Genomic DNA, 22,648 nt, shown 5'->3' on the forward strand with positions numbered 1-22,648 from the left:
CCCTAGTTATGTGAGTATTTACATATATGAATACCGTTATGCATGTAGGTCTTACACAGTTTTCTGATATCCTCTTTTAACAAAGTCTGTAATAGGCCTTGTGAAAGAAGTTTCCAGGTAATTATTTCAGAGAATTGTAAATACTAAAGCTACACTGGGGAATTGGACTTTTTTTTTAGTTTTCTTTTGGAAAAAAGGTTAATGGATTAACTTGCTTGCCATTTACCTCACTGGTTCAATCCATTTTACATGTTAGATAAACAAAGATTAATTTCTGTGTAAGAGAAACGCCAGTCTTGCTGAACTTGATAAACACAACAGTTTACGCTTGAAAGGTTCAGGAACACAAAAGCTGGGGGAATACAGATGAAAACTGAGGGGCAATTACAGTGGCATCTGTGTCAGCTTACAGAGGGCCTCCCTAAGTTCCTGTTTCAAGCTCCTCCTGTATAGCCACTCACATATGGCCTCATTCTTCCCAGGTAGCATTCCCTTTTGTTTGATCGTGACTGACATCTAAAACACTGTCCAAAAATAATAAAAGCCTTTTCTGAATATCTGAATATTTTGAGACCTTTCATTTTCCCTGGAAATATAATTCATATCTTTTTATTTATTCTTTCAGGTAAGAAAATAATTTCTCAAAAGGTGAATTACCATTACTTGGATGAATTGTGTAACATCAGTGGTCTCCAGAACAGGTAATTTATAAGCCTATTCAAGCATATTTGTGCAACACTGAAGGAGCAAGGTAGTTAAGATGATTCCTGAAGTGTAGTTATAGCCTGAGAAATCTGTAGGGAAAATATATCTGCTCTGATTTGCTCCCTGCTTACATGCAGCACTGTTTTTTTTTTCGCTTTAGTGGGGAAAAAAAAAAAAAAAAGCATTGAGTCTTACTCTCAGAAACATTCCAGAATTAGGACAGCTTTGAGAAAGTGAAGTGTACTATGCCTTGGAAATATACTCCTTCACTACTCCAATACTAATAAAAGCTTTCAGTGCTGTTTAGGAGATGATCAGTCCCTTCCAACACACATTGCATGTAGGTTTAACACTGATGAGAATGGCATCCACATTAGGACTAGATTATGCAGGTGGTGTGGGTCATTCCAAGAAATATTTTTGCAAATTCAATTACTTGACAAAAGTACTGTACTGTGTTGGGGGGAAAAAATCTCAAGATGATCAGATCTCTGCTACTAAAGAACATAAAGTTAGCCAAAAATTTATCTGTTTGTATTAACACTGTTAAAGCATCATGCATGTTAAGTCCTGCATTGGTATAGATTTGGTTTGAATAAAATGTGATACAGCCTTCTACAGCAACACAAATACACAGATGTCTGTCCTTGAAAAAAAATTCTTAGGATGTCAAGATTTCTGAGCATGGAAAATCTCAGCCACAGCACTTCATTAATGCAGCTATTTCATTTATTATGCTAAAGCTCACTTGTTTGTGCAGCAAGTTGCTTCTCTGATTTTGGATGAGACAAATCTCATGCAAATCACATTTTTTTCTGTAGATATGCAGCCATCCAAAAACTTTAAATCAAAGATTTTATTTTCTAATTAAAAATAAGATTTAAGGCATATTAGGCCTTATGAGTGATCTGTTCACCTGGTCTCTATTCACATTATCATAATTTCCCAATGCGACAACTGGATAAAATGTGGTTGATAGTTTGGTGTGATTTAACCCCAAGATCTAGAAAGGAGGGTTGGTATAGTTCAGTACGGCACTGATAAGCCATATGGCAGAGCACTGTTCAGAAAGGCATGGAGTCTCTGAGGCAGGATGGTTTTATTAGATCAGGTTGAAGCACTGTGTTGCTTCAAGTTCTGGATATGGTTTCCTCAGGGAAAAATTGGGAATCTCTGTGCTACGTTCTACCGCATGATGTAGACATCCCTGAAGAGCAGGCAGTCTTTGGGAAGGAAATACTGACCCTTTTGGTAGGAGATCTTCATGCTCTTTAGTGGGACTAATACTTTTAGCTAAGATTGCAGTTGTTTGCCTTGTGTAGACAATCTGGAAGCGATAAGTACCATTTTACTGCAAATATGTCACATTACACCAATTGTTTAGGGTTGCTTTTTCACTCTGAAAATAAGGAAACCTATTATAAATTATACCTATTAGCAAAAGCAGCCGCTCAAAGCAAAAATGTCTCTTTTTTATCTTTGTGCTTTGTGACTTGTTACAAATATACAGTATAGATCATCAGAAAAAGCAGTTTGGAATACAAGACTAGACATTTTTAAGATCAATTAAAATGGCCAGTTTTCAATAGGACTGATGTAATGCCTTTCTTCAAACAGGAAAGCTTACTGCTTTGTGTTCTAACAGTATTTCTCCCCTTCAGGCAGCCAAAATAGGGATTGTCAGTTTTTGAGTCTCAGGAACCAGATAACTGTTCTTCCTGGACTCCTGTTAACAGCAAAACGCAAATTAAAACAGCAGCAGCAAGGGAATTAGCTAAACATGGGCATTCGTCCCGTTTGCACTCTGAAGCTTCCATGTAAATGAGACTAGTTTTGATTATCGTAGCTTAGAGAATTTTCCTATGCATAGGTAGATTAAAAACACGTTAGAACAGCTGTTAATGCCCAGACACATGCAGGCTAAACTGATTGCTAGTATCAATCTGATGGCTAGCTGTTTGTTAGGATCCTTAAAAAGGTAGAAAGTTTGCTCTGGTAGTTTGCTTGGTACAGATGATAAGTACAGACTTATCATCCAAAGCAATGTGTCTCTTCAGGAATTCACTTTGTTTTTTCATCTTCTGAGCGCTAAAACAAACAAAAGGAAGCCACATGTATTTTTTTTTATTCTCCCAAAGTTTCAAGATCTCTTCTCAATTGTTAGAAAAATTAAAGGAAGCATATGATACTGAGAGAGAGATACACTAGAGGTTTCAAGTCATTTGCTTTTGTTACTAAGCTTTTTTTCTAAGATTTTGGCAAAGTTTGAAAGGTCCTAGAGTGTTCCCATTGGGGATAGAAATGAATGTCTGAATATGGTGAGCATGAAGATACTTAAAAAGACAAATGTTAAGCTAGGAAAGCTTATCTCTAGGCTACTTTTGTAGTCAAAATAAGCAATGTTGGCTTACATAGAGGTGATTCAGTACAGTAATTTCATATTCCTTGAGTTGCTCAAATGGAGGAGAGATTCTCTTCCTGTTGGTGTCGCTGCTGTCGCTGAGGATGGAATGATTGAAGAGGCGATCCAAGCTTTTCTCACCTCTGCCTAGGCCTAGCACACTCACTGCTCTTCAGGACTGCTCCTAGTGCTTCTGTTACTGCCTTGCCCCTTTCTATTGCTGTTTCTCTGGCTTTGGTGGTTTCTTTGTAAGATATCCAGAAAAATACAGGACCATTCTGTATGTTATCAGTTATGATGTCAGCTTCTAAGGAAACTCATTCAGCCAAATGTCGCAGCTTCAGCACGATGTATAGCCGCTGCTGTGGTTCATGCTTCAGTTGTTATTGCTACCAGCTAGCATAAAGAGTCTACCCTAAACTCTCACGCTGAGGTTATAATATTTGGGAATTAGCACTTTCTTCCATAATCTGTCAGTCTTGGCATCAGCTTGTCTGGGAAACAAAAGATTGGAACAAGGAAATTTGACTTCACTAGGAAATGGCTTGGTTTGTCTTTGCAATGTTTATATATAACTGCAATATATATTATAAGTATGTCCTCCAGCAGAAAAGCAAATAATCCTCCCTGCTAAAATGGCATTCCTGTTTGATTTTATATGAACTCCCACATGACACATCTCCACATGAAGCTTAACAGGGAGGTTATGGTCAGAAAATTTCTAATATGTCCATTCAGGAGCCTGAGCCCTTGTTCATTGTTTTGCAGTTCAGAAGAAAGACTGAGTACAGCCTGCCTAATGTGACCCAAGGTTACAATTATCACAGAGCACATAACAGAAAAGATGATATGAAAGCAACATTGCAGTTTACCCTTATGCTAGCAAAATCTAAATGACTTTTTTGATTCATCTGAGAAAAGAAAAAATGCCTTATAAACAAATTATCACTGTCTAAAGGAATGCCAACCGCTCTCCAAATACCTCACTTTTCTTAAATCAGTCCTATGGTCTTTCACATAACTAGTAATTATTTGAGGGAAAAAAAGCAAAAAACAAATACACAACATAGACATGGTCTCACCAGTTTTATTTTTCTGTCAATAGTGCATGGTAATAAGTAAAAATGAAATCTGCTTAAGCAAGTGTTAAATTATTCTTACTTACTAATATATGCTTCTTATAATACTGACCTGTTTTGATTTGGCTTCAGTGTGCTTATTCTTTGCATCCTTCTTTTGAGGAGTCCCTCATGCAGAGGCAGAGCAGCTGCAGATCCTTACCAGTGTGATTCTAGGATGTGATGCTATATTTGCCAGGGCAAAATCAGACAGCTTGATGAGTACATTATGAAATCTGCAGTCTTGGCTGATTTAGTTCATAAAGCAGTTCAGTTCACGTTTAGAACATGTTTCACACAGAGCTTGCTATTTACTTCTGCTTTTGGAGAAGAAAAAAGGGTTATTTGATAGCTTGCCAAGAGAAACACTAAATTAGTGATGTTCAGGAAAAAAAGTGCTTGGTCTTGACCAGAGAATTTTAAATTTTCCTTAGGAATGTGTTCCTCAGAGGAGAAGAAAGATGTAATCTATCGTAACACTTCTGATGAAGAGTTGATTGCAAATTGTGGTTTTGAACTTCAAATATGTGTAGAGAAGAGATGACTAAAATCCACAACTGATCTTGAATCCTTAAGATTACCTCCTTGTGCATGTGTACCTATGTAACAGCACTGAACACCAAACTGACACCTGAAGTTAAATGGTGCAACTACTTTCAGTTGTGGAGTTGTTCCCTTACTTATGGCAGGAAAGTGGCCACTCCACAGTGAGGAACGTGAGAAGCATACATGGCTCTGTTCTTCTGTGACAAACTGAGAAAATGTTTAATAATACATGTGTTTTCTAAACTAAATATTTTGGAAAAAGGATGGTGATTTAGAATGAATTTCAAGCTGGGTCTGAGTATTTTATTAATAGCAATAATCTTTTAATCTGGGACATTTCAGAAATGCATTTCTGAAAAATGCAAAGAAAAATTTCTTCAAGATAGCACCTAATTGAGACAGTTTAGCCCTGGATATATTGAGACGTTTGTGAAATAGGTTAAATGCATATCAAGGTGCACTTGCTGCCTTTTTTTTATAAAGTGGAAAGTGGATATTTTAATTTCCCTTGACTCTTTCAAAAAGAAATGTGCTTTAGATAACTATTTCCATGTCTAATGAATTTGAAGAGAGATTTATGTTCACAGCATGCAAAGAAGGAAGGATGAATGTCCTAACTTGCCTGTAGAAGTCATTTATAACCTTACCTCCCAGATGATCTTAGATTTTTTTGTTGTTGAAATTAATAGGCAAGCCTTCATTGACTTCGGCAGAGCTGCACACTGTGTTAATGACATTTCTTTATTATAAGCATAATTTTTATATTGTATATATATATGCATAGGTGAATAAATTTAATTATTATATTAATTAGGTGAAGGGAGTTTTCATTTGTCTGTTATAGGAAGTAGTACCTCTTCTCAGAGGTGACTAGAAAAGATGAATCTGTGTATATATAGTAGAGGCATTATCTCAATACCTTTTATTAGACCAACCGGTTAAACTGGGAAAAAATAAAACTGTTTCTTGGAAACACCAAAACTTTTTTCAGAATGGACTGGCGTAGCAGAATCTTCAATTCGTTGTTGGCTTTGACCTGCCAAGTGACCTGCCATCCTGTAAATTCCCTTGTAACACACATTATCATTTTTTTTATTTTTCAGTACTTTCTCAGGGTTATTTCCATCTCCATGCCTGCCATAACCATACAGCATAACTGTAGACTTGCACTGCTGACATCTGACAGTCTTCTGTGTGTATACACTCTATCAGGAGACAAGAACTTTTGGCATTGTTCATAGATGCTCACAAACAATTCCAATATTTTTCTGTAGCTGCTTGCATGAGAGATGGACACTGTTAGTCCTGGCTTCTTCCATGCCCTGGTGAAGGTTGCCTCTGAAAGGCTTTAATGGAAGAACATTTGGGAGTTCTAAACAAGTTGATATTGCTCAAACTACAAAAGCAAAACTGAAGAGGAAGGCACCATTTTCTGTGCAGGTCCTGAGAGAAAATTCTCACAGGAATATTTCTCCCTGTATGCCAAATAGACTCTTATTTTAAGTGTTGCATGAAAAATGATTTTTGCTTCTGCTAGTATTTGGAAGCTTCTGTGCAGATCTTTATTCAACTGTTTAACATTATTATGAGAACTACACTCCTAAGACAATAGTTTTGTTTCCTCTGGAAAAGTAGAACTTGACCTTTTTAGTTGCATTATATCTAAGGCTTATTTCTAGGATATGGGTTTTATTTTTTCACCTTTTTTTTAGGAATGATCCATACATAAATGAAGGAGCTCATCAAAAGTTTATTGAACTTTATCCTAAAGTGTTCTACAAAGAAAAGAGTGTATTGCCAAGAATTCCTGAAGCACATCTCAAAAGGTAATATATATCTTCTTGAATTTTTTTCAGAGTGGAATGAAGGTTTTTTTCTTGTTTTTGAGAGAGATAAGAAAGAAAAGCACAAGATATTATCAGGTCAAGCTTTACCACTGCATACAATGGAGCAGCTGCAGGAGACAAAGATTAGTAGCTAGTGCTAAATTCATTTTCTGCATGAGCAGAAACATCTGTTCATTGCTAAGAAGTACATTTGTCCAACCTTTCAAAACATTTTTGGTTACACATACCCACTTCTCAGTGTGATGCTGGATTCATGGGGGGAAAGAAAAAGATTAAAAAAGCATGGCTGCTGTTATTTTATTTATCTCATTTTATTCACAAAAATGTGAAGAGTATAGAAAGTACACTGTTGATGAGTAAATACATATATGTGTATGTGCATACCTCAGTCTTTAGATGCACCATCCTCTGAGCCGCAGTTACAAAGCTCCTGGCCCCGAGCCTTCTTGATTAGGGGTCAAGAGTTATTCCCAAGCAGTCATTGTCCCAGGGGCCGTATTTACAGTAGCTGCCTGGGACACAGTGATATGGTGCTCTTCTGCCACCTCAGAGATCACCACTCCAAGGGATTTGAGAAGGAGGAGGGTTTCTGCAAACCATCTAACCAAGAGTTGGAGGAGCCAAGGGAGAAGCTTCTCTCAGCAGTAAAAAGTGAAGGTAAAAATTATATCTGTGATTCTCTGTTAAATATTCAAGGCCAACACAAACTTCTCTGTGGGAGAGAGGCTGTGGACAGTGCCCAGAGCTCCCGTAGGGGTATGCACAGGGTAGGCGTTTGGCCCCAAAAGTCTGAGGCTTACTGAAACAGTTGTGCTTGATGGGCATTAGTCTGCATTTGGCCTTCTAGGTGATGATGATTTGTAGGTTTGGATTTTTTTTTCCCCTCAATGGAATCTTTGTTTTTGTAAACATTTCCATGAAAAAAGTTGAAATGTAGGGATATAACCTGCTTTACACTTACACAGTACTTTACCTTCAGTGGCTTGTACACTAGAATCGTTAATATTTTTCCATTAGGTGAAAATCAGTTTTTCCGAAGAAAAATATTTTGATGAAAAATCTTCAACCAAGTCATAAAAGTGCATCTGCTTGTGTTATTTATACACATGTGCAGAAAGAAAGAAAATGGGAACTTGGGAGTAGGTCTTATACATCTAAAACTCAGTAGAGGTTGGTACCATTTATTTACTATTCCTGATGGTCATTTTGGTCATACTTTAAACAAAATACTTCTAAAATTAATGGTCTTCCAGGAATGCTTAACAACCATTAAAGAAATTAGAAAAGAACAGACTTTCTATAATTCCAAAGTGAATCACAGTCCAAGTCAGACATAGCTGAAAACATGGACTTTTCCATTGTTATTAAAAAAAACAGTGGAGCAGGAATGTATTATACTTAGCACACAGTATAAAACTTTGCCCATTGTAAAGAGGCAATGAAGATGAATTCTGAAAACATTCTGCAAGTATTTTAAATTAGTTTTGACTTTTAAACAACTATTTTTAATAATTACTAACAGAGAAGGCAGTGTGCTTCTGAATAACCAAACAACAAACAAAAATCTAATTACCTTCTGTAAGATAACTCTAGAAACTGCAAGTTTGCCAAAATTTTCATTTTTGTAAGGAAAATATGTAATGTGATATAACATCATAGCTGTAGTGAATTCCTGTTTTAAAATTTGTATTTGAATCAATCTTAAGACTGCTGTACGAAAAGTTCCTTTGGTAGTTCTATGATGAATCATTGTCCTCACAGACTGATAATTCTGTCGTAAAAGCTAGCTCTGAATAAAAAAAAAAATTACACTTCATAGAAGCATTTACCTTTGGTGTCTTGAATTAACATGAATTACTTTTACTTCTGCTCACATTTTTTGTAATTTACATCCTCTCATGCTCTCTCACATAAGCAGTGCTCTATAAAACAGAAGTGGAACAAAGATTATCAGTATTATACTGCCACAGTTGGAAAAAAACACATTTCTAGGTCATTGATCAAATTATTCCTTGATTTATAGACTCCAAGCCCTCCAAGGAGAGCTACAAATCTTGCTGTTTTTACATGCATTTTTCTTATTTACCTCCGAGATGTGTACAAGCTGTGTTGAAACAATTGAATTAAGTATTGTAATTTTTGCCCTCACCATGTTAGCTTTCTCTGCATGTTTACAGAAGGTGAGGTTAAAAGGTTTCTTTGTTTCTGTCTATCTTAACTTCATTATCACTGACGGACACTGGGATCCAAACTTGTGGCTAGAGCTCTCCTTTTTCCTTTGGAAAGAATTACTTACAGGTATCAGTGGGATTATGGTGTGTGTATGTGAAGACAGAATTTGGCCTAGCAACTTTAGCTTGTTTGCATCAGGTTAAGCTGCAGAGTGCTGCATAGGGAATTGTTCATACTACTAGGCAAATATTGTAATTGCTAGATTATAGACGAGCCCTGCAGCAACAGCGCTGAAGAAAGCAGTCTGAGCTTTGCATATTTAGATTCTCCTGCTACTGAATTCAGGCTCTGAGGTGATCTGTGATTGTTTTCTTTTGGGACAGTTAAAGTTAGAATGCAAGATCCTAACTGTGTGTAACCCCAGTTTGCTTATGCTGATTTACAGCTGCTTAGTTTGGGCAGTTCATCCCTTTGTTTTATGTAAGCACATCTTTCAATAGATTCCCTGCCCCAAAACATTCCCCCCGCTCCCTTTCTAAAACTTCTGTCTGATGATATGGGCATCTTTTGAAAGCACTAATAATATTCAGACTTTATTTCTGATTCCTAAAATGTATGTGTGTACAGCATGTAAAATCACTGTAATAAAGGTGTGACCAGTACAGGATCTCACTTAATAAAACATTGCATGATATATGAGAAGGCTGTTGGCTCTTTTAAGATCTCTTTCAAAGATGCAAGTCAAGCCTGGAATCCTAAGTGAGGCATTCTTCATTTAGATGAACCTTCAATATATAAAAAAACTTCTCAAAAGGTCAGGGAGATAGAAAGCAAGACAGTTTGAATGTCTCTGGCTAATATGATAATATGTTTTTTTTTTTTAACACATAATGCATTTAGTTCACTACAGTTGTCTTATTAAAGTTTTGTGCTGTCTCTTATGTTGAGAAAAACTATGCTACAGGGCAGAACAAGATTAATGGAAAATCAGTCAGCTGGATCACTTAGTTAACCTGGTGGGGGATGTTGTAACGGGCCTTCATCAGCCTGAAGAGAGGGGGACAAAAGAGCTTACGGGGTGCTTGGATGGAATCAGGAAATTCTGCCAGGAGGAATTTACAAGCCTGAGTTAAAGGCTCAAGATGAAAAGCCACTTTTAATACACCAAGCAAATAGCTCGTAGGAAGTGCTGGAGAGATGCAAATGCCATCATTTTCACCCTTCCTAAGAGTTAGGAGGTTTACTGTAGGAAGCATTTAGGCATTTAATTCCAGGAAAGGCTTCAGGGCAGTGAATCTTAAGATGTCTCTTAAATAAACACACATCAGTCAATCCTTTCTTTCAAGAGACCACCAAAGATAAAAGAAGAGGATGTCATCTCTTTTATGAAGTATTCTAGTGGTTATGGCATCCATCCAGGAAGAGAGAGATCTGAATTAATTTTTTTTTTTCTTTGCTTTCCATCTGATAGTTTATATGGTATTTTGGGATGAGGTACTCTTGAACTTGTCCCTTTGGAGCTGCTATTTCATGACACAGTGAGCTGGAGAAAGTGACGTTCCATAGCCTACTCCTGCTCAGTAGCCTCCGGTCCAGAAAAGGGGGTCCAGCGTCTTACTGCAGGCTTGAGTCATTTGTATGCTTGTGAGTTTCCTCTCCTTCAACCCCTCCTTTCTTCTGGCTTTTCTGGCTAATCCTAAATTTGTTTCTTTGGTGTCTCACTGATAGTGTAAAATCAGCGTAATTGGATTGGATCAAAAAAGCCCTTTAGAACTTTTGATTCAATATTTGGAAGAGGAGTTCCAGCCTTTTGCATCCGAGGTAGGAAATGGGCTGGAAAGCAACATCACTCAGCATGGAGCCTTCTTCTGTTATCACTGCTGACTTCTAATGACTCCACCGGTAAGTTTACAGTGCCATGGAGAGAGCACACGCTCCACTGCACAGAGACTCTTTCTTGGGTCTTGGAAGTAAAAACTATTAGTGTGTTCTCTGCTAGGGATAATTAGCCTTTTTTTCTTGGGGATAAGTGGTCCAGGTTCTCACACAAATATTCTGCCTTTGGTTACGGCAAAAGGTTTGATGTTTTGGGGATTCTTATAAGCTAGTGATGCATGCAGTGAAGACAGATCTAGAAGCCTCTATCAGTATAACTTCTGCTGAGCGCTATGTGAGTTGCAACACGCAACGCATCTCAGGGGGACATATCACTCTCCTGACAGCAGTGAGCAAGAAACTTTGAATGTTGAGGAGCAGCATTTGACATGTCACTGTTTTAGTTGACTCAAAGTTGAAAAAAAAATTTCTGGGAAGATTCTTCATCTCTCATCTCTCTGTCAGTCCTATTAGTTTAAGTAATATTTCCCATTACATCAGAGCATCTTAAAGTTTCATCGCGTACATATATAACTGAGGATTTTTTTTAAATAGTCCAGAAATATGAGACAAGAACATCTTCATTTATGCACCTTATATAAGCTCCCAGTTGAGCTCAAATCCTGTAGCTTGAACCAGTAAGAGCCACAAAGAAGACTACCATGGTTTTCCAAAAAATTTTAAAATTGTATGGAGCCTACTGCTGCAGTGTCAGGATTCTAAAGTATCACAGAATCATAGAAAGGTTGAAGTTGGAAGGGACCTCTGGAGATCACCTGGTCCAGCCCCCATGCTCAAGCAGGGTCACCTAGAGCACGTTGCACAGGAATGTGTCCAGGCAGCTTTTGAATATCTCCAAGGATGGAGACACCACTTTTCCGGGCAACCTGTTCCAGTGCTCAGTTACTTTCACAGTAAAGTTTTTCCTCTTGTTCAGACAGAGCTTCCTGTGTTTCAGTTTGTGCCTGTTGCCTCCTGTCCTATTGCTGGGCACCACTGAGAAGAGTCTGGCCCCAATCGCTTTATGCCCTCCCTTCTTATACATGTTGATAAGATCCCACATCAGTCTTCTCTTCTCCAGGCTGAACTGGTCCAGCTCTCTCAGTCTTTCCTCATAGAAGAGATGGTCCAGTGCCTTCATCACCTTAGTGGCCCTTCTCTGGACTTGCTCCAGTAGCTCCATGCCTCTCTTGTATTGAGGAATCCAGCACTGGACACAGCACTTCAGATGTGGCCTCACCAGGGCTGAGTAGAGGGAGAGGATCACCTCCCTCCACCTGCTGGCAACACTCTTCCTAATGCAACCCAGCATACCATTGGCCTTCTTGGCCTCAAGGGCACATTACCGTCTCATGGTCAACTTGTTGTCCATCAGGACTCCCAGGTCCTTCTTGGCAGAGCTGCTTTCCAGCAGGTCAGCCCCCAACCTGTACTGGTGCATGGGGTTATTCCTCCCCAGGTGCAGGACCCTGCACTTGCCTTTGTTGAACTTCATGGGGTTCCTCTCTGCCCACCTCTCCAGCCTGTCCAGGTCTCTCTGAATGGCAGCACAGCCCTCTGGCGTATCAGCCACTCCTCCCAGTTTGGTATCATCAGCAAACTTGCTGAGGGTGCACTCTGTCCCTTCATCCAGGTTGTTGATGAAGAAGTTGAACAAGACTGGACCCAGTGACCCCTGGGGGACACTGCTAGCTCCAGGCCTCCAAATGAATATAAGGGTGGAGAGGTTGCTTTAGACTTGCACATTCTGCCTTCTGCCAGTCAAATCTAAAAGTCTGGGATTATCCTAACATTTTTAATGTGCTAAAATATATTAGGAGATACAGAGGAACATGGCATTAACTGTTTTCAATTTCTAATCCTGAGGAGCAATCGGAATGTGCTATATATTTAGCAGTGATCACCCCAGTCAATATACTTGAGCAAACAGAAAGGTCTTGGTGGAAGATGGTATGCACTCCTTCATGGAAATTTATTATTTAAATATAATTTATTCCAGTGTTTACAGTGAAAGGACTTTGTGGCAGTCATAGACAGTCAATCTCTTCTCTTTCAGAGATCCATTCAATAAAATACAGCATTCATTTTTTTCTTCTTATAAGAAAAAAATGCAGATCAACAAAGTGGTGATTTTCTCCAAGCTTCAAATGGAAGAAATATATATTCATATATTTTGCAGCCAAAGCTTTCATTCTTGCTGATACACTGAAAACTCATTTTGAAATATATTCTGAATGACCCTTTAAATCATCACTGTATATCCCGTGTAGTTTAGCTTACAAGTGAACTAAAGATGAATAAGCTAATAAGCTTATACACATATATCTACTGCAGGATATAAGGCACAAAGAAAGAAGTGCATACATAGTAATGACTTAGTTTATTGCTTGATGAGGAATCATGTTTGGCTACATCTTTTTTCTTCTTCAAATATTCTTTTTTCTTTTAGTTTTCTCTGAGGGATATAGATGATCCTAATGAAAAACCTCAAACATTGCCAAAAATATAGTCTACTCTATCAAGCCAAACTCCATTAAGTTTTATATTCCAGAGAATAAAGATAATGTAGAGGCAATGCTTAGATAAGGCTTCTCAGACTGGGAAAGGGAGAGTAGCTTATTGAACACAGAAATAATAGTGGAGACAAGCTGTCATGTGCTTTGCAAGAGGTGAAGAGATGCTTTCATATTAAATGGGAAAAGTTTACACGGTCCTTCAGTGTGCAACAATTTTTTTTTCATTTTTTTAAATTTTCCCCAAAGTATTATGGAATTCAGTGATAAACACCAGAATTTGCTAAGAGTTAAAGATAGAGCAAGCTTAATTTATCAGAGAGCCCAGAGAGAATGGATTTGGGAAACTAGCTTTTTGACTTCTTATTAAGTTGCTTCTTCTGTTCTGCCAGAGTTTGAATCTTTTGATTCTTTCTTTCATAATGCAGTGTCAAAGCTCCCAGTAAAACAATCTCATGAGCAGGGCATCTTTTTAAACCTGCCATCCCCAGAACAGGGTACTAACAGCTGGTTAATATTCATCACTGCAACTTATGGCCACTATTTGATAGGTATATGAACAGAATCAAGTTTTATTCAGCTAAAGGTTTTTGCACTGGTTTTAAAATTTGAAGTTATCTTTTTCTTTATTTTAGCTGTAAAATCATGATTTTGGCAGTGTGTGAGCTGGTGCAGAGCCATAAACATTGCTTCCCTTAAATGAGAATCTGAATTGCTAGCTGCTTAATCAAAACAAAATAGAGGCAATTAGAAGATATCCTGGTCTTGAATGGTGTTCCACAAATACTGGAAAGTTAAGTCCAACTTTCAGGAAAATGTGTGCTTGCTATAGTATAAAGCCTGCGTTGTTAGAGGCCTTACTTGTCTTGACTTTCTAAAATAATGGTGAGCTTCTTAACTGGTTCAGTTATAGAAGAACTGGAAGGCTGTTTGGATGGTTATCTTGAGTTAGTTTAAGTGGACTTGGATATAAATGCAAGCTGAATGGAAATAAGCCGTTCTACATTTAAATATGAATCTGTATATGAACTTAGGTTAAATCAATGCCATCTCTGTAAGTAGTCTTTAGAAACTTCTATGTGTGCTCCCTTTTGGTTCCCATCATTCTCCCCTCCCACACAGCCTTGGAGCAACTTTCCGACTGTGATCCCTGTCCATTGCATGTGTTTTTTTGGTGTTAAGTGCAGCTGACACTTGTACTTGTGTGCAAGCGGTGATGGCATTACAGAGAGGCAGCAAAATCTTTAGATCTATTAACTGAATTCCAGATCTCTTGTGCATATCAATCCCACTGCTCTCTTCCTTGTGTACATAAGTCACACTTGTTGCAATTGTATAGGCAAAGTCCTGGTACTGGAGGGACATACAGTTGAATAGAGGCCCATAAATTAAATGCTTATTCTTTCTGACAGCAGTAGCAGAATTATCCTCATCTCATGTATAAGTGTCACAGCTTGCTTTTCTCCCAAGTGAGTCTTGCCTTAGCAGAGGTGTTAATGCGATGTTGTTATGCAAGCTAATACATTTGCTGCCCTTTTCCACAGCCATGTGCAGATGCTTCAGGGAGTGCATAAATTTCCCAGTACAGATCATTTATGCTGGGGGATACATAAGAGGAGGCTCTTTATTTACTGGTCATTAGGGGTCCCAATCATATATCAGAGGTCCACTGGACTCGAGACAATTTCTAAACCAGAGTTTGTAGAGCATAAAGTTACAAAGCAGAGCTGCTCTGCTCAGTGGCTTATGGATCTTACATGTGCAGAAAACGCAGATGACTTTAATTGTGTAATTCAATTTCACAGAAAGAGGCCTTTGCAAGAGTGAGAGACAAACATTTCCGACACCCAGACTCTCACTGCTGCTAGCAGTTTTTGTTTGCCTATTAGTGTCAGCTTCCAAATGTTGAAGCTTGTGTTCACTGACTTATCCCTGCTTGCCCTCTCTCCCACCTTTCTCATCTCTCACATATCAAATATTTTGCTTTCTAGTGAAAAATGATGGGAAATAATGGCAGTATACAAATAGGATCATTGCCAGGCTGATTATTTTGTGTATTTATTTTGTGTGTGGAACATATCATTCCGGTGTAGAGATTTATTGTTAATTCACTGGCTTCCTCCACGTTATTCTGCCTGCTCTCATTTTCTCCTGCTACTAGTAGCCATGCACCTTCCAGATTTCCCTGAGTTATACCTATCTGTACACGGGACTTGGAGTAAACTGTTGGAAGAAGAAAGGATTTGCAATATGGCTTCGTGTGCTCTGGAGTTGCCAACACACTTTATGGACAGAAACAACAACCATATCCTGAAGAATATCTCTTAGCTATCTGTGTGGCCCTGGCTTTAACCATTTGCAGCTGCTTTGAGCCTCACATCTTCCACTGCATCTTGTGACTGTCAGGCTTAACCTGAGGTATTTTGGAAGGGGAACTGCAAGCAATGCTCCACAAACTTGACTCCAGTCTTAGAAATTTTCACTGCCAGAGGGCTTTATCTTTCTGTCCCTCAGGGAGAAGGAAGGAACACAAGGCAATTTTCAAAATCTGAGATCCATGCATGTGGACAGGGAGAAGGAATTCTAATTAAGTTAGCATGACTTGTTATTGTCCCTCTGCATCGCTCCCATCCTGATTCTCTCAGAATCACACCCGTGCTGTTTGTGCAGTACTGCTGTTGGAAAAGTTTGTCAATCAGTAGTGGAGCAGAAACATTATCATGTGTATAGAAAGCAAGTCATTCTCAGAGTCAGTCACAACTGTGTATTGCTCAAAGGTTTGCTTGTAGGGAACAAATCACAAATAGTCTGTCAGTTATGCAATCTGTTCACATAAAATACTTTATTCTGAATAAAATACCGGATCTTAAATTCAGGCTGCCCATGGACAATTCATAAACAGAAAGATGACCTGAATTTAATAAATGCATTATTTGCTCGAAATACTCAGGGCCACTGACTTGTTCAAATTCTATTATTGATTATTATTTTTTATTCAACTGCTGAGTTATTCCTCAGTACCACATGACAGCTATTTTCAATAACAGATTACATTAACTTTAATCCTTTGAATATCTCAAAAAAAATGCTAATGTTACAGATACAAGCAAAAGTTGCTACTTATAGTAACAGAGTCCCACTGTATTGGATAACAAGTGGTGGTGTCAGAACTGTCTGTATGAAAGGATCATTTTGCAATGTAGTTATAACTCTGTGCTAACACTGGTAAAACTCCTAGTTTTTATTGAAAAAGAACATTCTTATTTGATACAGTATAAATGGTATTTTCTGGACCATTTGTAAATAGTATGGTCTAAGCCTGAATAGGGTACTGTAGAACCAAATTAAATGTTGATGTGGGAGCTATACCACTGTATCTATACCAGTACAATTACGTTGGTGGGTATCTTCTCATTAAAAATTGCAAAGCTTTGACGAGGATACTATAATGAAGGCTAAATTTAATTCCAACATGGTTATAACATCAATAAGTGATAATTTCACTATCATCAATGACTTTTTATTGGGATCTAATTTAACTGATAATTTAAAAATGGAGATGCATTTTCCTGGGGCTTCCATAGCTTCCATTCAGTCTGCTGAAATTTTTGTCTTCTGTAGTTATTCCATTCCTCATATATGTGCAAATAACTTCCTCTGCCATATCTACATCAAGTGAAACACAAATTGTATCAGAACCACCATGCATAATTATTATTATTATTATTATTATTATTATTTTAAGGAGATTAACAGCAGTAATATAGGAAATAAATATTATGGGAGCAGACTATTCCCCAAGTGAGAGAAAACAGAGTAGCTACTCTAAGGGAGGAGTTTTAGTGTGGGCTGTGGTTTGCTAAACTTGTAAGACAGGTAAAGGTCATGGCTAAAAAAGAAACAAGGGAGGAGAGGAATAATAGAAAAGCCAGACTGAATACATAAAAATCTAATTACAATTTTTTTTGTTTTTCAATTCTGAAATGCAGTCGGTGCAGAAGTGACAATTATGTCAAGCCATTAGAAAAAAAGCAGGAAAGGGGAAAATCATAACAAAAATTGTGGCCATTGAATTGACAATGAGGCCACGTAGGCTAGCTGTAGAATGGCATACTGTCTTAATCAGCCCAAAGGAAATACTAAGAGGAAGAACAATAGATAAACTTGTGGCATGTTCAGTTCAGACTTTTAAAGAAAAACCAGCACGGCAGCCTTTGAAGCAACAGTGTCTTGCCTGATTTGCATTCCGGTACCCAGAACTTTTCCTTTTTAATCTATTTTAAACTTTTACAGAAAGGAGCTTCTCTGTACACCTCTATCTGATAACTTTAAATTGTCTTTTCATTTTTTTTTAATTTAATCAGGAATCTACATTTTTTAATAACTTCCTACTGTCTGTTGCTCTAATTTGCCATTTCCTATGGGCAAATGAAAAAAAACCTGTGAAGTTTCTACTTTTCCTCTTTTTTAAACTATGATTTAATGCAGCACATGTTGTTAATACAGTAATGTTATAAACAGTGGTGTTTTCTTAGCTCATAAGGTATTGCTCAAAATACTTTCCTTTTTATAGAAAAATATGTATTTTTATATATTTTGAAGGCTATATCATGGCCTTAAAGAGAAGGTTAAAGGTTATTTTAAGCAAAAAAGGAAACATTTCAAAATTATATAATTTATTTCTTCTGTAGAAAAAGAGTAAAATGTGTTGGCATTTCTTGAAAAGAATCTAATTCAGATAAATCAAATTCAAATGTCATTACATCATCTGTTAGATTCTACATGACAACAGAAAATACACTTTTGTGTCTAATTCTCTTCACAGTTCTGGCAGATGTTAAGCAATCAGTTCTTTAAGGTATAGACAGTGTGCTTTGATAGCACATTGTAAAATGGATCCTGAATAAGACCTTTAGGCCTTGCCTCCATGTAGCTACTTAAAAACAATGACAAATTATAAAGCTGCAGGACACCACTTTGGTTTGCAGAGTTTTATTATCAATATTTAGATGCAAATGTAAAACGAAGAGAAATCTGAGGACTAAAACTTCTGTTGTCTGTTGTTGGAAAATCTGATATGCCTGAGAACTTCCCGTGAATGTGATTTACTGTGTAGCCACTGACATATTCGAAAAAGACAATGATAACCATGAAGAAAAGATTTAGTTCAAAGTCAGTTGATATAAACACTTACAGGTGGATATTGAGGCTGGTTCTTTATTTCCTAGACACTTCTGTCATTTTGCATGGTGCAAAGTGGATGTAATGTGCTGCCTTGGGAGTACATTGCACTAGATTTGTTCAGCACAGTATCCAAGGTGATGTAAAATCAGGCCTGTGTACCTGAATGAGCAGAGTCTAAATCTAAAGATTAATGAACTTTGACATTTACTGTGCAAACTCATAACTTTTCTCTGCTTCCCATAATAGGCTGAATTAGAAGTGTGCATCCATGTGGCTAGAAATGTTAGGGAAGCTTAGGTTCAGAACCAAATTTTATAGTTAGTGTTATCTATATTGCATGTGTCACAAGGTGCTCAGGGTTCAATAAACCCATGCTGCGATGAATCTTAGGAAAGATTCAGAACTGGTTATCCACTTCCACTTGCTGACTTTTCTTTTGTGAATGGACTGTGAAATCTGCCTAAATTGTGAGGACTAAGTTTATTTAAGAAACAGTGTTAGCTTCTCCCCAGCACACAAAAACATGATTCCAGTTTATTAAAAGCTTTTCAAGGCATGTTTGTAAGCAGCTGATAGAGAAAAACAAAGAGAGGAAAAAGTGAGCTAAATATGCACTTTTCTCCAAAGTGGTATTTTGGTGCCTACCCCCCACTGAAATCCCTGGAAAGTGGGCACATAATTACCTTAGTATGGTTGAACATTAGGTGCTGTTCTTGTAACATTATCACCTATCTTAAAGGAACTGACCTCTTCCCCCTTTTTTCCCCCAGCTCTGCAAATAATTCTGTTTTGTTTCAAGATTTGGGATTTTTTTTTTTTATTGTAATAGGAATTACAATGTGGAAATCACATTTTTCTATTCTTGACAAAATGGATTTGCTGTTCTTTACCACGAACTCTGTTTTCAGGCAGCCTGAATGACAAGCTGTTTTGGCCCTGGAAATGACCGGTGTCTTAACTTTTGTGCAAGATGCCTGAAGGGTTATCTTGAAATTAGAGCTGAGGGAGCCCTGAGCAGCTGGATAGCCAAGGATCTGTGAGGTCCACAGCGAAGCAAGCCACATAGTCCAAAATATAGCTTAAAGCCAAATCTCTTCTTTTATCACACAATGTCAATAGGAAGAGAAGCAATGAAAATAATTGTAGTCACATAAAAATTAAAGCAGATGCACCATTTTGTTCTGGTGACCAGAGGGGAATACTAACGAGGCAATCTCTGAATAACACTCACTGATAAAACTTTTTATAAGGTAGTTGATTTCATATACCTACACAATTTACCCAGTAAATGCACCATCAACATTTTAAATTCAAATTGTTACATTTTTTTTAAACCCATACATGAGTCACACTGCATTGTAAGGGCAAAGCTTGCCTATAAGCTGCTCCTGGAATACATAAAGGTGAAAGTAGCCTTGGGCAAAAGTTGGACAGTTTTGTTCCGTGGTTGCTTTCACACAAAAGAGAATTTTTGCATGTATTCCAAACTGCTGGCTCATTAAGAGAGAAACTAGAATTCTTGTAAAAATGGAGACCTTCTTTTTTTTCAGATGTACAGCTCTTGCTTTCACTGGTGATATTTTCATTTTTCATTTTATTGGAACCACTTTACAAACTTTAAATAGTTAAAGAAGGGCGTTTAGCTGCCTAAAGTATATATAGCAGTATTGTTCTAAGTGCATGAGACATATGTCTTATAAAACTGTCTCTTGTGTTTTAGGATACCAAAACTATCTGGTCAACCAGTGGATGAAAAATATTATGATATAGGTAGCTATCTTAAGAAGATCAGAGGTGTCCCAAAATTTGAGCAAGAATCTTTTCAGAAAAGGGAGCATATAGACATGTTAATAAGAATACTCAAGAAGCTGTAAGTACTATGATCAAAATTAATTTTTAACATTGGTAGTGAAGGAAGAAAAAGAATTTCACTTAGGTTTGGGGGGAAAAGGCAAGGAAAACAAAAATATACTAGTAAAATGAGGAATAGGACCTCATAGTAATCTTCAGTGATCAGCTACACTACTTTCCTTTTTGACACTCTTTCCTCCTCCTCCTGTTGTGTCCTTAGATTTCAGATTCTTTAGACAGAGGGATCTGGGTTTCACAGCTATCACTGAAGTACCCACTCTATTTCTGTATTTAAACAAAAATCAAGAAGCTAATCTTGGGTTGCGTTCCAAGTGCATATTTTCTACCCGGAGTTATTACCATATTTAGAATGAGCACTAGAAAGTTGTATTACTAGAGAAACGGAAAGTTTAAGACTGATTTTTTGAGGACTTACAGTTATTTCTTTGCACTGAAGAACAGTTCCGTTGGTCACTACTCGTAGTGCATCATCTATTCTTATAACAGGAATTCTACTGACTTAAATGAAGCTAAGCACCTTAAATATATTGTTCTTGCACTGGAACCTCAGAGTGAACCTGTTCTTTTATTTTGATGTTAACTACGTCCTTCTGTCCCTGTTACAGTTGGCCAAACTTCTAGTCCATGAAGGCATTAGGTCTCTACTGTCCTACTGTGGCATATGGACTACCAGGCACATACCAAACTCTAGCATCAAGGGACTATCTCATTTAACTGCTCTGATAATTCTATCATTTTAAGTAGTCATTCTTTTCACAACTTTTCTGCTTTAAAGAGCCAAATTCTTCTTATTTTCATGCTCATAGTTATGTTGTACTGCTTAGTTGCAAAATGTTAATTAATCTGCCCTGCAGAAATGTCAGACGCTGCTGCTGCCACCATTGTTTGCCAATCTGTGTCTATGCTGAGCTGTGTGTATGCATGCTTCTGTAAGGAGGTGGGAGTTGGTGGGGGAAGGTGGATGAATGACTGCGTGTGCAGCATGAACAGAACTTAGAATTATTAGTCGCCTGATTTAATAGTTGTAGCTTTGACTTAGTAAGTGACAAGGAGAATGAGGTACAAGATGAACAGCAGTGTTAGCTTCGTTTATCTTGTAACTTCAACACCATCGTCAGTCAAGTTGGTTCAAGAGTTCAGGCTTATCTAACCTCCAAAGCTGGACCTTTCTAACTATTTCACTATAAATGAAGTGGTGCAACCTGCCATCCATTTTCCATGCAGTTAAAATGGTGTTTCATGTTTGTACAGCTTTGCTAGTACGAGGTACTTTAAGGACACATGATTGATTCTGTTGGAGGTACAAGCAGATGGGATCAAAAATGCCGTTGGCCTGCTTCCAGCTACCATTTCTATAACTCTGCTGGAGGTTCCTGTCCCCAAACTTCTGCTGGCATAACTGTTTATCCATTGCTTGTTAGAATTAATATGTGACATGATCTGCACAAAAAGCAACAAATCTTTATTTTCTTTAACAGGATATGTTTTCCTTAATCCAAATCTTTTCGTAGAACTGGTTTGGGGAAGGGTTAAACAGTTGTGTCAATGTAACTGGCAGGAGGAAAGTGTGGGAACAAACAACAGTGGGTGAGAGGTGGTAATGATTTAAACCAGACCTGCTGCTGAGAAGTCTCTAATGTAAGTCCTTGGTGTAACCAGGCTTTTATATTCCAAAGAAGGGAACATAAAAACTTTTAGAGAAGGTGTCAGTGTTCGATAGGACCAGGATTTCATCTTCAAAGTCCATGGCAAACTCCCATTGACTTCAGGGAGCCAGGATTTCAGCTATAATATTTGCTGAATGCAGTCATGGCATGGACTGGTCAATAGATAATTTCTGCCCCTTAGTTTGAGATATTTCATTATCCCTAATCTCATGTAAATGTGAGCTGGTGTTGAAAGAGGCTTTTCCACTTCTTCCACTCCTGCCTTTGACTGCTTGTTTCCAGTATTTCCCTTGTGTCAGATCCAATGACAGAAATTTAGCCCACCACTAAAAGAATAAACCCCAAACAAACAAAAATCAGTTTTCCATTAGGTTGGAGTGTTGAAGTGACTCATCCTGCAGCTGTGGATTTGTTACATCTGATGCAAGGCAGTGAAAAAGGAACTGAGGTTGGGGGAGAGACCACCCTGTCAGCCATATAGCTCACGGTTATTCCAAATATGCTCTCATATTCTGGGAGAGGCAATCCCACCCTGCAGCCCACTTGCCTTCCCTCCTGTCAACGTGAGCATTTGTGTCGCTGCAACATGGAGTTCGAGAACTGATCTGTGGTATTACGAGCCCTGATCAAGTTTAGCGTATAGTTACCTAAGCTCATATATTGCCATAAGGGAAAAGCCTAAGTGCAAAGGCAGCATTTAGTGGCCACAGGCAAAGTGAGACTGCTTCTTGCAGCTCTAACGCTGGCT

The sequence above is a fragment of the Apteryx mantelli genome, chromosome 2 (genome assembly GCF_036417845.1).
Source record: "Apteryx mantelli isolate bAptMan1 chromosome 2, bAptMan1.hap1, whole genome shotgun sequence".
Lineage (NCBI taxonomy): Eukaryota > Metazoa > Chordata > Aves > Apterygiformes > Apterygidae > Apteryx > Apteryx mantelli.